A 17,644-nucleotide genomic window follows, 5' to 3' on the forward strand; every position below is an offset into this window, starting at 1 on the left:
CAGCCCCCAGGGTGTTCACCAAATGTATGGCAGTAGTTACCGCTCACCTGAGACGGCAAGGATTCCAGTTGTTTCTATATCTAGATGACTGGCTCCTCACTGCTACCACCAGGCATCACCTTCTGCGAGCCAGAGACTACACTATCGAGACTTGCTCCAGACTAGGTATCTCAATAAATTTCAAAAAGTCTGCATTGTCACCCTGTCAATCTATCACCTTTGTAGGCGCAAATTTAAATACAAAAGACATGTCAGCGAGCCTTCCACCAGACAGGGTATTAGTGATTCGCCAACATGTACAGGTTTTATTAGCATGCAAAAGAATTCAAGCCAGGTTTGTCCTCCAAACTCTGGGTCTCATGGCAGCAGCGATCATACTTGTTCCTCTAGCTCATTTTCACATGAGGATTCTCCAGTGGCTTCTTTTCACCCAATGGTCCTTCCAGCAGCTTCCCATGTCTCACATAATTATGATCACAGAAGCATGCAAAAAGCACCTTGCGTGGTGGATGGTCTCCACATCAGTGCCCCAGGGCAGACCATTTGCACTTCCCCCTCCAGTTGCTACGGTGACCACAGACGCCTCCCTGATCAGGTGGGGGGGCATTATCAGGGCAGAATAGTCCAAGGCACCTGGCAACCTCACGAGTACCATCTGCATATAAACACCTTAGAGATGAGGGCCGTGCTTTTAGCGTTGCAAGCTCTTCAGGACTCTCTTCCTACTGGGACCATTGCAATTCAAACGGACAATATGTCAGTAGTGTGGTACATCAACAAGCAGGGTGGAACCAAGTCCTACCCCTTATGTCGAGAAGCACTCAGACCCTTGCAGTGGGCGATCTCTTCCCAATGGTTTCTGATCGCAACGCACATCCCTGGGAGGTCCAGCGTCATAGCAGACAGGCTGAGCAGGGCAATTCTCATGCCTCATGAGTGGTCTCTGAATCACGTAGATGCGGACCAAATTTTCCGCAAATGGGGCCAACCTTGCTGCAACCTTTTTGCCACCCCCTTCAACAGCAAGTGCAGCAATTTCTTCTCTCTCCTTCCACTTCCCGGATATTCCCCCAGAGACGCTGTAGTCCACGATTGGCCTCAGGGACTTCTTTATGCATTCCCTCCATTTCCCCTAATCCCGAAGCTAATACAGAAAGCTACAGTATTGGGCTGCAAAATGATCCTCATTGCTCCTTACTGGCCTCGACATATATAGTTCCCGTTCCTGCATCATCATCTTCTCGAGCAGCCTTGGACTCTGGACCTAGTTCCAGACCTTCTGATCCATCAATCGGGCGGGCAGCAACAATCCCTGCAATCTCTCCAGCTCACTGCTTGGTTGCTCCACTTCGAACTTTAGCCAGGCTTCCTGATATCTTCCCCTCTGTGCGCGAAACTATTTTATCATCGCACAAGTCTACGACTAGAAAAACTTACGCTAGTAAGTGGAAATGTTTTTCTTCCTGGGCAGAGGCTAAGAGTATAGACCCCTTTTCAGCCCCTGTACACCACATTTTGGAATTTCTTGCGGAACTCTTTCATGCTGGGTCCGCTTCTGCTACAATTAGAGTTCAGTTAGCTGCAATTTCAAATTTTCACATTGGCCTGTCGGAAAATAATATCATGTCTCATAAGCTATGTAAAGCCTTTCTCAAAGGGACCACTCTGCTCAGGCCTCCAGTGAGAGATCCTCCACCTCCGTGGGATCTAAATTAGATTTTAGCTTCTCTAATTTTGCCCCCCTTCGAACATGCAGCATCTTGTTCCTTGAAGTTTTTATCTTGGAAAACCCTCTTTCTGGTAGCTATTACTTCAGCCAGAAGAGTTTTGGAACTTCAGGCTCTTTGTATCCGTCCTCCGTACCTAGTGTTCCACCATGACAGGGTTGCTCTCAGGGCTAATCCTTCCTTCCTTCCTAAGGTCTCTTCAGAGAATAACTTGAATCAGTCCATAGACCTTCCTGTGTTTTTTCCCAACCACTACAACAGGGCAGAATATAAATTGCATCAATTAGATGTTCACAGGCAACTACGCTTTTATTTGCATAGAACTAAGGACCTCAGGAAATCGGACCAACGTTTCCTTTCATATGCTGAGGGTAAACAAGGTCTTCCAGTCTCAAAAGTAACCTTGTCCAGGTAGTTGACTACTATCATCACATTTATCTATCAACTGAGGAATAAAGAATTGCCTGTTAAACCAAAAGGTCACTCCACCAGAGCTTTAGCCACTTCTGTGGCCTTTCAGGCTAGGTTGCCCATGAAATCTATTTGTGCTGCGGCTATGTGGGCCAACCCACATACTTTCATTTTGCATTATAAGTTGGATGTGGTTTCTAGGAACAGAGCTGATTTTGGTTCCACTGTTCTGAAGAGTTTGTTCCGATGAGCCACCCAGGATTTTAGGTGCTAGGGACACTGTCCCAACCAGCAAGAATGAAGGCGAGATAGACAACTTAACATAAAGAAGTTATGTACCTACCATAACATTCCATGTTAGTTGTCTTCTTCTCACCTTCTTTCTTGCATCCTACCCTCCATCTCCCTATCCTAATAGACTGAGAAGAGTTCCTTATGGTTTTTCACTGGCTGAGTCTTCTCTGGCTAATCTTTTCTGCGTAGTAGCCTCTCTGGTAGGGTTGATAAATTCCAGGATAGGATTGTTTACTTATTATGTCTGCAGTTAGACTTACCAAACAAGATCTGGGTATCTAGCGCCAGGCATCATGGGATATGGGGTGGCCTCGAGCCAGTAAACAGCTCTCGAGCTTTTGAAGATGGCCGAGTCAGAGCCGAGGATCGGCTCCGAACCCAACCAGCAAGAAAGAAGGCGAGAAGAAGACAACTAACAGGGAACGTTATGGTAAGTACATAACTTCTTTTTCTTTTGACCCAATCAGACCACCCCGGTAAACAAATGTCAAATAAATAAAATAAGTAAATAAAAATATAAAAAAATATTGCCATATTTCTCAAAAGACATTACTGTACTACACTTCAAATTCAAGTTTGGGTGTATGTGTTTATTTATTTATTTACAATTTTTTCACTGGATAATTAAACTTGTCTGCAGACCCTTTTCTGTCATGACCCAAGTATAAAACATAACAAAAAGAACATAATCATGAGCAGAAACACAAAATAACAGTAAAGTAAGTAGAGGTACAAACTGACTTTATTAGTAATGATACAAAAATTGCAAATAGTAGCATTTTATATGGGTTAAAACAGTGGAGAGCAGATCAAAAATGCAAGGTTATAATGCCTTCCATGCATTTAGACCAGCTACTACACAGACAAGGACTAAAGGTGGAGGTGTCTCAATTTACATAAAAAATAAACATACTTCAATGTTATTAAACCTCAAATAATTTATAAATATGAAGATGAAGATGGACTTCTTACTGTTGTTATCTTAAAGTTTAATAATAGAATTTGGACTCTAGTCAATATTTATTTATTGGTTCCCTGGTATGGGGATAAATATAGTCAAAACACATTTAGATTTCATTACAAATGCTTAGAAAGGTAATCTAATATTAGAAGGAGACTTTAATTATTTTCTTAATTCAGAAACTACTGATAAAAGAATACAAAGGCTTACTCCTACTACAAAAATTCTTAAAAATGGACCAAGTCCATTAATTTGATATATTTAAGGTGAAACATATTAACTCTTTAAAGTATACTCATCAAGATCATAAATTTGGTACCCAAACAAGAACTGATAAAATCTTAGTTTCCCATTATCTATAGTCTAAAATTTCACAATTTTCCATGCTTCCTTGCCCCATGTCTGATCATGACTCACTTATTCTCAAATTTCAAGCACATTTCAAAAGACTCTCCTTTGCAACCAGAATCCCAGCTAATATAAACCAGAATCAAATAATTCAAACCATGATTAATTTAAGAATTACATTTTTTCCTTAAAATAAACTTTACAACAGATGTAGACATTGTTAGGATTTTGGATGCATTAAAAGCTTACATTTATCATAAGATACTTAGATGGTTTAAAAATAAACTCAGTGAATAGAATTTAGATCTGCAGCATATCCAATATCAACCTTTAGCAGCAAAATGCAATTTTTTCAAAAATGAAAACTGATATTAAGAAATTTGAAAAGTTAAATAAGAAATATCTGTATATTTTGTCTCATAAATCAAATATGGTGATGGAAAGATTAAAAATGAATTCCTATTATTTACCAAACAAGATCTGGGTATCTAGCGCCAGGCATCATGGGATATGGGGTGGCCTCGAGCCAGTAAACAGCTCTCAAGCTTTTGAAGATGGCCGAGTCGGAGCCGAGGATCGGCTCCGAACCCAACCAGCAAGAAAGAAGGCGAGAAGAAGACAACTAACAGGGAACGTTATGGTAGGTACATAACTTCTTTTTCTTTTGACCCAATCAGACCACCTCGGTAAGCAAATGTCAAATAAATAAAATAAGTAAATAAAAATATAAAAAAATATTGCCATATTTCTCAAAAGACATTACTGTACTACACTTCAAATTCAAGTTTGGGTGTATGTGTTTATTTATTTATTTACAATTTTTTCACTGGATAATTAAACTTGTCAGCAGACCCTTTTCTGTCATGACCCAAGTATAAAACATAACAAAAAGAACATAATCATGAGCAGAAACACAAAATAACAGTAAAGTAAGTAGAGGTACAAACTGACTTTATTAGTAATGATACAAAAATTGCAAATAGTAGCATTTTATATGGATTAAAACAGTGGAGAGCAGATCAAAAATGCAAGGTTATAATGCCTTCCATGCATTTAGACCAGCTACTACACAGACAAGGACTAAAGGTGGAGGTGTCTCAATTTACATAAAAAATAAACATACTTCAATGTTATTAAACCTCAAATAATTTATAAATATGAAGATGAAGATGGACTTCTTACTGTTGTTATCTTAAAGTTTAATAATAGAATTTGGACTCTAGTCAATATTTATTTATTGGTTCCCTGGTATGGGGATAAATATAGTCAAAACACATTTAGATTTCATTACAAATGCTTAGAAAGGTAATCTAATATTAGGAGGAGACTTTAATTATTTTCTTAATTCAGAAACTACTGATAAAAGAATACAAAGGCTTACTCCTACTACAAAAATTCTTAAAAATGGACCAAGTCCATTAATTTGATATATTTAAGGTGAAACATATTAACTCTTTAAAGTATACTCATCAAGATCATAGATTTGGTACCCAAACAAGAACTGATAAAATCTTAGTTTCCCATTATCTATAGTCTAAAATTTCACAATTTTCCATGCTTCCTTGCCCCATGTCTGATCATGACTCACTTATTCTCAAATTTCAAGCACATTTCAAAAGACTCTCCTTTGCAACCAGAATCCCAGCTAATATAACCAGAATCAAATAATTCAAACCATGATTAATTTAAGAATTACAATTTTTCATTAAAATAAACTTTACAACAGATGTAGACATTGTTAGGATTTTGGATGCATTAAAAGCTTACATTTATCATAAGATACTTAGATGGTTTAAAAATAAACTCAGTGAATAGAATTTAGATCTGCAGCATATCCAATATCAACCTTTAGCAGCAAAATGCAATTTTTTCAAAAATGAAAACTGATATTAAGAAATTTGAAAAGTTAAATAAGAAATATCTGTATATTTTGTCTCATAAATCAAATATGGTGATGGAAAGATTAAAAATGAATTCCTATTATTTACCACCAAAACATATGCATAGCCTATTAATGAGAGCTAAGATGTATTCTAAATCAACAATATTGTTAATTTACTACATGAAAGCAAAAAAGGTTTCAGAAGTCAGAGATATTCTTGATGCTTTTAAATACCATTATACAACCTGAAATAACTGTATTAATATGGACACCCACCTCTCAAGATTAAATTTAGTCTACGCTAAAATTAATACAATTTCAGAGGAATTATAAACAATTGTTCAATCTCAAGTTACTGAGAAAATTTAAAAAATTAAAATCGGTCAGAGCACCAGGGATGGATGGTTTAATTTTAGAAATTTATGCAATTTTCCTTAATCTATTATATTTTTCTTTCGTAAAACTTTGATGGAGATTCATTCACAAGGTAAGATCCCCCATCTTGGAGATATTTGTTAGTTACTCCTGTTCTAAAGGAGAACAAAGACCCTCAATTACGTAGTTCTTACAAACCCATTTCTCTTTTAAATAATGATTATAAGATATTCATGTCTATTTTCACCGACAGAATAAAATTACCATAAACGTGCATATAATCAAAGATGATCAAACTGGCTTCATACATAATAGACATACACATGAAAATATTAGAAGAATATTAACCCTCATTAAACATTTAAATAAGGACAGCAATGAAGCCTTAATAATTGGTTTAGACATAGAAAAAGCTTTTGGCTCTCTTAATTTGGATTACTTATTTAAAGTTCCAAATGTGTTTAATTTTCCCTCTTCTTTCATTTCTCATTTAAAATGTTTATAATAATCATCTATCTTATGTTAAATTATGACTTTTTACTTCAGAGTCTGTTCCTTTATCAAGAGGTATTAAACAGAGATGTCATCCTGTTTGCTTTGGATGTTGAAAGTTTTGCCATTCAAATCTGAAATAATCCGAATCTATAATGTTATTTGCAGACAATATTTTGCTAACACTTCCTAACTCAAAAGTAACTTTATTAGAATATTCAGTAAATATTTTTTCAGTCAATGTTTGTCTTCAATTTAATAAACAAAAATCAAAATACTTATTAATAAATAAAAATAAAAAATACAAATTTGTAAAAACAATATTATTGTTAAACAAACAAAATGCCTTCACTATCTAGGTATAGTTCTATGTAATACAATTGAGGAAATAATTACATCTAATTATGATAATATTATAAACATAATTAAAAATTCTGTAGACAGATGGAACAAAGTTTTTTATTCCCTTTGAAGACAGGCTTCACCTAATAAAAATGACTCTCTTGCCCAAAATCTTAAATATAGCTGAAGCTCATTCAATACTTCCAGATAAACACTTTATCAAGGATGTAAATAAGTTATTATTAAAATTTCTTTGGTTCCCTAAAATGAATAGAATAGTACACATACATCATATTAGACAATGGAACAAGGGAGGGATAAGCTTTCCAGACAATGAAACTTATATCAAATCTTTTACTTTTAAAAATGTTTTGAATTGGAGGGATCCAAATTACTTGTCTAACTGGAAATATTTGCATTTAACCATTTTACAAAATGAAAATAATATTTTAGTGAACCTTTCTCTAGAAAATCATCTTAATAAATTATGGTACCTTGTCTGTTACAGCGTTCAGTACATCTGTCAACCATTAAAATTTAATCCTATAAATGCTATCCTTTATGATTTTAGAAAATGTATTATCGCTAATGCTGATATTACAATCTGGTTTGAACATCTAATTCCCATTAACATTACAAAAAATTATTTGATAAAACAAATAAGAATATTTTTTTCATGGGAAGATAAGAATTTTATTTGTTGGCAGCAGTGAATTAAAGATCACAAAGTTATTGATATTCAACTTCTTATGAATGACTAACTTGACTTCACATGACTGGTTACTATTACAAAGCATATTAAATCACTCCCAGGATCTTTGTAAAATACTCCTTTAAAAATGACCAAAACTAATAAACTATTTATATGAAAGTATATACAAATCTAATATGGAAAACATTATTTCCAAGTTATACAAAATATTAATAAACTAGAATACACAACCACAACAAAATTTTGGAATTATATCACAATGGCTTGTTTCCCTTGTTTATCTCAAGAAAACAAATCTAATATCCTATCATCTATAAAACATACTGCCTGGTCACAATACTGGACATAATTCACTTGGAAATATTTGCATAGAGCTTTTTAAATTCCTAATAGTATAGCTAAATTTAGTAAATCTAAAGTATGTTGTTGGAGGTGTTCACAAGTATGCAAAGCAGATTGGTTACATATATTTTATGATTTTTCCCCCAAGTTAAAACAATTTTGGAATGACATAGATGATTTCCTAAAAGATTTTATTTTTTATTCTCAATTACAAAAAAAAAATATTTAATGTTAAAGAAAGCTCTCCTTTAAGTAAAGATAATATTGTTTTACTATGGACAATACTTGTGATTGCAGAAAATGTGATTGCCAGAAAATGCATAGCTTTGAGAAAATTGATTTGATTTATTTAGTGAGTAAGGTAACAGCATTATCAGCAATGGGATAAAATGTGTTGGAGTTTGACCACTATCTGTTTGAAAACTTTGTGAAAGGAGACTGAATGAATCATTTATTTATTTTATAGACGAGAGAACAAATTTATTGTAGTTCTTAGCAAAGGTCATGTATCTGTTGTTTATTTGTTAGATAGGAATAGGAATCTGATATGTCAGATGAGTTGCTTTATTTCTCTCTGAAGAGTTTTGGTTTAATAAAATATTAGAGTATTTTTCCATTAAGCATACTGCTTTAGTGCTTTTCATGGGTATTCTGGTTGATTTTGTGACAGGAAGACATTTTTGATGGAGGTTGCACTTAAGGGATTCCTGTTTTCCAAGTTTCACATGCAGTGTCCCTTTGTTTAATTTTTAAGCTTTATGCCATTCATTAGATAGGGACTTGTCTGACCTCAATGTTTTCTTCAACTTGTAGGGAAAGGGGTTTCCTGAATCTGAGAAAGGATATTGATAATGTAGGACAGCGTGAGTGTAGGTTGTTGAATGGTATATAAGTGGTTGTTTAGTTGATTAACTTAATACTGGGGGAATGGTCTGCATGTGATTAATATAGCTCTATAGGAAGTACTAGGCCAGCTACCCTTGTGGGACATTTCAAGAGCAGCCAATATTGCCTTCCAAAGGTGAGAATCAAACTCTGCACCTTGTGTCTGTGAATTAAGCATTATGCTAACCCCAACATACTTTCTAGCTTTGCAAGACCAAGAGGAAATGATGGGGCAGTGGTCACTAATGGAGAGAGGTTGCAGGTCAGTGTTATAACATCTGTGGTTTGTATTAGTTGTAATGAAATTTAATGTACTATGGTTTCCAGTCTGAAATTTTGGCAGTGTGGGTTGTTTGTTATACAAGCTAGCCCAGACAATGGGTTTGGATCATCTTCTTCAACATGGTAACCTGGATTTATATCATATGGTTGAAATGCTATATGACTGCATAAAAACTGGCAACAAAAACAACCCCATACCCCCTGCATATTATATATACCAACCTAGAGATCAGTCCTCATTGGATAAAGGACAAACAACCAAACCAAACAACTACCAGCTTTCTAAGGACAAGCCAATTCTATGTTCTGTGATTTGATGTTTTAAAATATGATCATATGGCATTTGACCATATGATATAACCCTGGTAGCCTCAGGTCAAATGACATTGATACTGAAGTCCCCATGTATAATAGAGTTCTTATTAATGCATTTGAGAAACATATTAAATATTTTTACAATGTATTTGTGGAGGAAGATGGATGAATATATACAGCTGAAAAAAGGCACAGATGTCCACCCAGTGTAATATGACTAAGGATCCATGTGAGACTTTTCTCATCAGCAGAGCTTGATTTGTCATAGTCCATAAATTGATGGATAACATCAGTCTGATGAGAAGCATTGTACCTCCTCCATTTCTGTTATCTTTTTTTTTATTATCCAGGATTAAACTATGGTTATTTCAAATGTAAGAATAAGGTGAAAAGTCATGTTCAAGTCATGTATCAGATATGACAACATATGTGTTCCTGTTCTAAATGGAACTCTACTTTTATTGTGGCCAATTAATAACTAATGCTGCATGGACTGGTACAGCTGACTTTTAAAAATGTGCATGACATTAATTTGAGATATAGCAATGGGTTAGTAGTAATAAAGCCTGGGTTTAGGTAGATATATCAAATGGGCAAGACTTTGAGAGGTAATGTAGTTTAGAAAGGAGGACTTTGAAATTGTGTAGAAGAGGATTAGAATTTATCAATAAGAAAGTTTGTGTAAGCTATTATCTTACTGATATGTAAGTTAGAAGCTCAAGGGATTCTGTGTAGTGTGTAAGCAGGGCAGTTTGTGGTTGAGTTTGCTTGGGTGCATTTGGTTTGACATTTAAAGCAAATGTGTCTGGAAAAGTGCCAACATATCTTGTAATACAGTAAGAGATGAGAGTAAGCAACCATGAGATAATGTGATTCTAAATGAGGTCATTTTCATAGGTATAAAGTATGAGTGAGGAAAGTGGAGATGGTCAAGTCATGTTATGTTGAATTTAGATGAGTTAGTGTGCAGTGTTAAGTGCTGCATAGGATGTGGTGGTATGAAAGAGGAAACAAACACAAGCTGATTTTCTGGTGGGCATAACTGAAGAAGGAGTTGATACAAAGGATACTCGTGTAGAAGGAGTTCTGCTTGTCAGATGTAGGCTTAGTATTATACTGGTTACGATTATAATGCTTTTTACATTAAAATCACCACTCAAACAATGTAATGCAATAATTGGACCACAATAATAACAAATAAACATAAAATATACAATGCTTTGCCAAGAACATGCCTCAATATGCAAATCGAAAAAAAAAATTAGAGTTGAAGAAAACATTATTACATTATGTAGAACAATGTTGTTACAATGGGTAAAATGACAGAGTTACATAAAAGAATAATAGTGTAACAAAGTAACTGTCCTACATTTTCAACTGACACTATCAGCCACAAAAAACTAAACTCAAACCAAAAAAACTAGGGTCCAAAGGCAGCAGCACTGCAGTGCCCCAACATCTTCAACAGATACTTTTATTTTTTTAGACAAATCTTAAATCATAAACAACAGCTTTGCAAACCACAATCTTCAAGTTTTATTAAGTTTCTTTTAATTAATTTATGAAGTTTATTTTAGTTAATTTTCTTTTAATTCAAAAAGTGAATCAGCAGAACAATCCCTCACTTCCTCCATCACTCAATGAGAACATCTCTCTCTTCAAGTTTATCAAAGCATTTCTGAAGCCACTATAACCAAAGCAACTGCAACTGAATGTAAAACAACAGTCACAGCCATTATAGCAACTTGTTCTTGTCATGGGTATAAAACACCAGTCATAGCCATTATAGCAACCTGTTCTTGCCATGGGTGTAAAACACCAGTCAAAGCAATTATAGTGACCAGTTCTTGCCATGGGTGTAAAACACCAATCACAGCTATTATAGCAACCTGTTCTTGCCATGGGTGTAAAACACCAATCACAGCAGTTATAGCAATCCGTTCTTGGCATGGGTGTAAAAAATAATCACAACAATTATAGCAACCAGTTCTTGGCATGGGTGTAAAACACCAGTCACAGCAATTATAGCAACCATTGCTTGCCATGGGTGTGTGTAAAACACCAGTCATGGCAATTATAGGAATTAGTTATTGCCATGGGTGTAAAACAGCAGTCACAGCAATTATAGCAACTGAGTCTTACCATGGGTGTACAAACACCAATCACAGCAATTATAGCAACCGGTCCTTACCATGGGTGTAAAACGGGTCCATATTATCTAATCAAAAAGTAAATTCCGCGACCTGCATCTACATCAGAAATGCAGTTCAGTGAATTCGCTCTTGTGGGGGGATGCACCCCCCCCCCACTAGTTATATATACCAACTCAGAGATCACACTAAAGTGAAGAAAGGGCAAATTTTCCAATCCTCACTGTACTGCGATCTCACTATTACCATTTCACTGAATTGCATTTCCGATGTAGATACAGTTTTCAGAATTCATTTTTCGATTAGATAATATAGACTCATGTAAAACACCCTTCACAGCAATTATAGCAACTAGTTCTTACCCTGGGGGTAAAACACCAGTCACAGCAATTATAGCAACCAAGTCTTGCCATGGGTGTAAAACACCAATCACAGCAATTATAGCAACCAGTTCTTGCCATGCTTTTTCTTTCATCCAGCAACAAATTACTCTAGGGGCAGAATAAACAGTGCCATTACCTCATCAACATCCATCCTCACTAAATAGTATAATGCTAAAAGGCAAATACAGAGAGAAAAGCTGAAGCAAATCCTTAATGAAAATCACTACATCCTCTAACTTCAAAAAGCACAATGGTTTCCTGTTACATAAAGGGCAGAACTGCTACTTGCCTCTGTTCTGTTTAAACTTTTAAATCTTGAAACATTCCTACCACTTATCAGTAAACTTATAATGAGACTTTCTGCATACACTCTAAGGTCACAGAACCACAGAAAAACACAGAGCTCCCATCTTACAAACTTCTGAATTTAAACTATATTGTGGTGCATGTCATTAATTTTTGTCTTACAGCACAGGCGTTGGGAATCATTTCTTCTGACCCTAAAATAATTAACCTCTTACACCACATTACAATCAAATTTTAAATCTTAACTCATCAAAGAAGTCAAATCTCAGCAGATAATATAATACATTTCATCTAATTTGTCACATATTGTTACTCTCTGACAACCTACATATTGACAGGAGGTTGGTATATTGTAAATGTAATAAATGTATCTGTTATAACTCAAATATTAGATTTTCTTTCTGTCTCTGTTTCATTTGTACTTTGTTTCATATCACTGCTCTTGTAACTAGTTGCTGTGCGTGAAAACAGGCCTTTTTGAATCAGTGTTCTACCACAGTAAACAAATATAATAAGAAAATAAATAAACTGCAGATATAGTTTGAATAAGCCTCAATGAAATGATGGTGGGAAATATAACAAAACTAAATTGCAAATGTCACAGACTTCAAAAAACCTTCACAATCAAGAGATAGCATTTTTATGCATGCTTGGTTTACATAGAGAAGGGATAGACATAGTCAGTGAAATGCAAATTACGCATTATTAAGTTATCCAGTTTTGCAATTTTGTGGCAGTTTATAAGTAATTAATTTAGACATCACTAAATCATTTTCTGTACTTGTAAGAGGATTTTCAGATCACTAAACAAACTGCACACATGCACAAACTAATTGGATTTTTTTACATATTGATGTACAGATATGCAGGAGTGGCTGTGTTTTGGAAAAATCATTCAAGATCATTTACATAACAAAGACAGTATAACAATTAATTTCTCATTTTTGCCCCACAGGTGCCATTGTGATAAACATGACAACATTTAGAGGTGCAGATGTTGTTTTGAATTGTACTGTATTCCCGGACATTATTTCCCTAGTCTGGAAAGTAAACACAGCAAGCCTGAACTGCTACATAGCCCTTCAATATGCAAATGGCAATGTCTACAGCAACTGCACTAACGAAAGACTCAGCACTTCTTGTACAACTCAATGGCCCCTTCACATATCATCATCACATTATAATGATACAGGAAATTATACTTGTGAAATTGTGAATTCAGCTGGAACTAGAAAGAAAATCTACATCTTATCTGTAACAGGTAAGCAGAATTTATGTTATTGTAATGAAATAGTTATCATTTAATGTATGAAAAACAGATATTTGTAAAATAAGTAAATGCACACCAAATTATAGATCCAGTAGAGCAATACAGAGGCTAAGAATCAAATCATGTTTCCTGAAAAAAATCACATAATATACAGACAGACTGCAAAAAACAGATTTCATGCAGAGGTATAGAGGTGTATACCAGTACGTTATCCAATGTAAAACTTAATAAAGCGTAGCAGTGATGTGTGGAGGAAAATGACATTAAGTGGTATAAAAAAAGCTTCCTAGAAAAAATAACACTACTTCCTTTCAGTCACCTTCAGTCTGAAAACTGCTAGCTACTTCTGTTAAAGGAGGCTTTCAGTATGAAGATGAGTGAACTCTGAATTTGTGCCAGACACAAAAGAGATGGTTGTTGGAAAGTGATGAATAGAGGAAAATAGATTAGGAATGAACAACTGTGAGCATGTAGGTTTTTACAATATCTATATATTTATGTATCTGTCTATAGAGATAGATATATAGATATAGATGTATATATACGCACATGCACACACACACACACACACGCGCGCGTGCATATATATATATATATATATATATATATATATATATATATATATATATATATATGGATTCCTATTACAAGAACGAAAGTTCACTACTTCGAACTTGTAATAGGAAGCCTCACTTCTGCGAAAGTTCACTTTAACGAAAGTGAACTTTCGCGTAAGTGCACTTCACTGAAAGCACCACCGCACAGTGGATGACATAAAAAACAAGCTATGTCCTCCACTATGGTGCGATAGTCACTGACCTTAGGGTTAGGGCACGGGTTAGGGTAAGGGGATAGTTAGTAAAGCTATCCCCTTACCCTAACTCATGCCCTAACCTTAAGGTTTGTGACTAGCCCACCATAGTGGAAGACATTGCTATGTCTTTCACTGCACTGCAGTCATCACGGAACTTAGGGTTAGGGCACGGGTCATGGTAAGGGGATAGCCCATAGAGCTATCCCCTTACCATGACCCGTGCCCTAACCCTAAGGTCCGTGAGTACTACACGGAAGTTCAATACAACACCCGTACGTTGTACTGAACTTTGCGTAAGTGCACTTTCAATTAAGTGGACTTTTGATGCAGTGAGCATTCTATGCACTATTTCGAATTATTGAAAATTTGATCTAGTGTATGGAATCCATGTATATATATATATATATATATATATATATATATATATATATACATATATATATATATATACATACATATACAGATATGGATACACACACACACACACACACACACACACACACACGTGCACTTGCTCCCAATACATAAAAAACAGAAAATTCCCCACCTGATGAAAATTAACCTACTTTAGAGACACACTAAAACATTACCCAAATTAAAAAAAAACAAACAAACAAACAAGTCAATCTCCCCAGTTAACATAAAAATATCAACTGTAGGCACACAGTAATAATTTAACCAGCTTCAACCAGGGAAGCAGAGAAGCACAGTGGGGTACAATCAGGGGCTAGTTTGCTAAGGAGCAAATCAAGGATATTTGTGCCTCAAGTGGGAAGGTTTACAGTTTGCTTAATTGTAGTGTTGTTAACACAGTCTGGGAAACATCAGGCATACCCTGTGCTAGACAGTATTTAGGTAACTGAAGTTCATTAGTAAGAAGGCTTGGTTTAATTTTTCAGTGGTATTAAGATTATTTCCATGGCCTTTGGAAGACACTGACGGGTATCTGCAGCTTGTAATGGGACTTCAACCAATGAACAGACAAAGCAATTATTGTGGAAATAGTAGGAAAAACGTGTCGTAGCAACCTCCAAAGTGGATAAAAAGTTGATTTATTACAATAATCCAAACCAGTCTACTATTTCCACAGGAATTGCTTTGTCTGTTCATTGGTTGAAGTTTGGCAAGTTCCTACCTGTTTTTTTGTTCTTTGAAGTAATGGGACTGATTAAAGAAAAAATGGATCTCCAGGAGCTCTTAGAGGTGCAATCTGAAATGAGGAAATGGTGCTTGTGGCAAATACTGATCCTGTTTCACAGTTGCTGAAGGCATGATATGTGTTAGACCCTGATGTAGAGAGAGGGATGTCCTTGCAATGAAACCAAGTCTCAGTAGCTATACAGATATGAATGTTTGAGTAACAGAAGGGCCTCAACTTATGGCATATTTCTAGTCAGACTCTAGATATAGATGTTGCCTGAAGTTGGGTTTGAGTTTGTTAGTAGAAATATCCAGTAAGGTACCTCTGCCAAAAAAGACACTATAGTGATGGCAAAGGCACAAATACAAAAGCTCTATTATGACAGGTGTAAGCCATCCCTGGTGAAACAGGAAATCTTGTCAACCACCTCATCCAAGGCTAACACATACTGGATCCCCTTAGAATGAGTGACACCAACTTCTTAGCCAATTGATAAAGCCAGTTATCTTGTCTTGGTGTCCAAGTATTAGTCTTGGTGAAGGCAAGATACTCCCTAAGACCAATGTCTTTCTTGCCTGTAACACATACATAGTAAATCTCCACCATGTCTCTTTTCTTGTCCCTAAGGGTGGATAAGGGTGGAGCATATCAGTTCACTCACTCTCACATGAAACACCATTAGGTCATAGTTACACTTATCTGGTTTAAAGGACATTAAGGTCTTTATGACATCATGGATCCTGGCATTGTACAGCTTACAGTCACTCCATTCTTGTCCATTTTGCATGTGGAGTCTGCCTGTCTGTAGAATCACTGACATCTAAGATATATTCCTGTGTGACAGCAGATTTAGTACACCTTATATGTCTAGGCCTGCTTTCCTGATGACATCTGGGAAATGTGGGTGGAGCTGCAGTACGCAGGAGGGGAGAAGTAACATGTGCTGCCTGATATGCTGAAAGCTGAGAAGGCTTTGGTAAAGTTGTTTTCTCTGATTAGTGTAACTACCAACTATTTGTGTAGAATGATCTACACTCAATAATGCAATAAGTCAAATAAATGAATTTTAAAACTCAAAATACTGAATTTCATTTGACTGAAGACCACAATACATAATTTTCAAAATACTGAAAATTAATTTGGCTGAGTCTCGTTATACTGAAAGCTTACAATGCCAATTTCAAAATACTGAAATGTTTTGGCGGTGATCTTCATATTTAAAATTAATTCCAAAGTTTGCTATTTCCTTGCACTGACATCACTAAGGAAAAACAACAAGTTTAACCTCAGTGATATAGGCGTAGGCAAAATGTCTGTTGTGTCCATCGCCACATTGTGTCCATAGTCACATCGCCACAATAGGCAGGAAGTCCTTCTATGTGGCACACCTCATCATAAAAGGGTTCTCATCCACGAAAAAAGAGGTCATTGTTCCCCTCTACTCGACACTCATTAGACCCATTATAGAGTATAAAGCCCCTTTTGGAATGTACCTCACAAGACATCTGTAGCAGCTGGAAAGGCCACAGAAGTACCTCACAAAGAGGATTAATGGCTTCAAACATATGGCCTACACTGACTGTCTCAAAAAACTCCAGCTTTACTCAGTAGCATATAGCCTACTCCGAGGTGATCTCTGCCTAACATATAAAGCTATGTCAAAGCCAGAGCTATTGGACATGTACACCTAAAGAAATCCCAATCCCTCTGAGCTACACGCTCTAGGGACCTAAACCTTGTCGCCACAATAAATAGGACATGCTGGAGGGATAGATTCCTGTCCCAGAGACTTCCCATACTCTGGAACAGGCTACCAACCTATGTCAAGCAAAGTTCTTCATTAGCACTCTTCAAGAAAAATCTTGATGAGTGGATGGGAAATAGGAAATACACCCCGGGGATCACTTCCGTGTCTCTGCTCGACACGGGCACAGGAAAAATAACTTTCTTGGGTGGCGTAAGCCAGGGAACCTTGTTGGCTAGGCTTACGTAGGCCCTCGGGCTGATAGACTAGTACCTACCTATGAACCAAAGACTTTAATGGGTGCACCACAGCATATGTGTGAAAGTCCCCCACTGAAGTCTGTGGACGGAACTGACATTACTCTGTTGTAATTTTACAACTGTAAAAGCTAATTTTTTGAGCCACGGTTTAATGAAAACTTTACAAAACTTTTTTATTAAAAAAGAGGCCAAAAAAAGAAAGGAATGG

The sequence above is a fragment of the Protopterus annectens genome, chromosome 5.part0 (assembly GCF_019279795.1).
Source record: "Protopterus annectens isolate FY-2018-M chromosome 5.part0, PAN1.0, whole genome shotgun sequence".
In the NCBI taxonomy this organism is placed as follows: Eukaryota; Metazoa; Chordata; order Ceratodontiformes; family Protopteridae; genus Protopterus; species Protopterus annectens.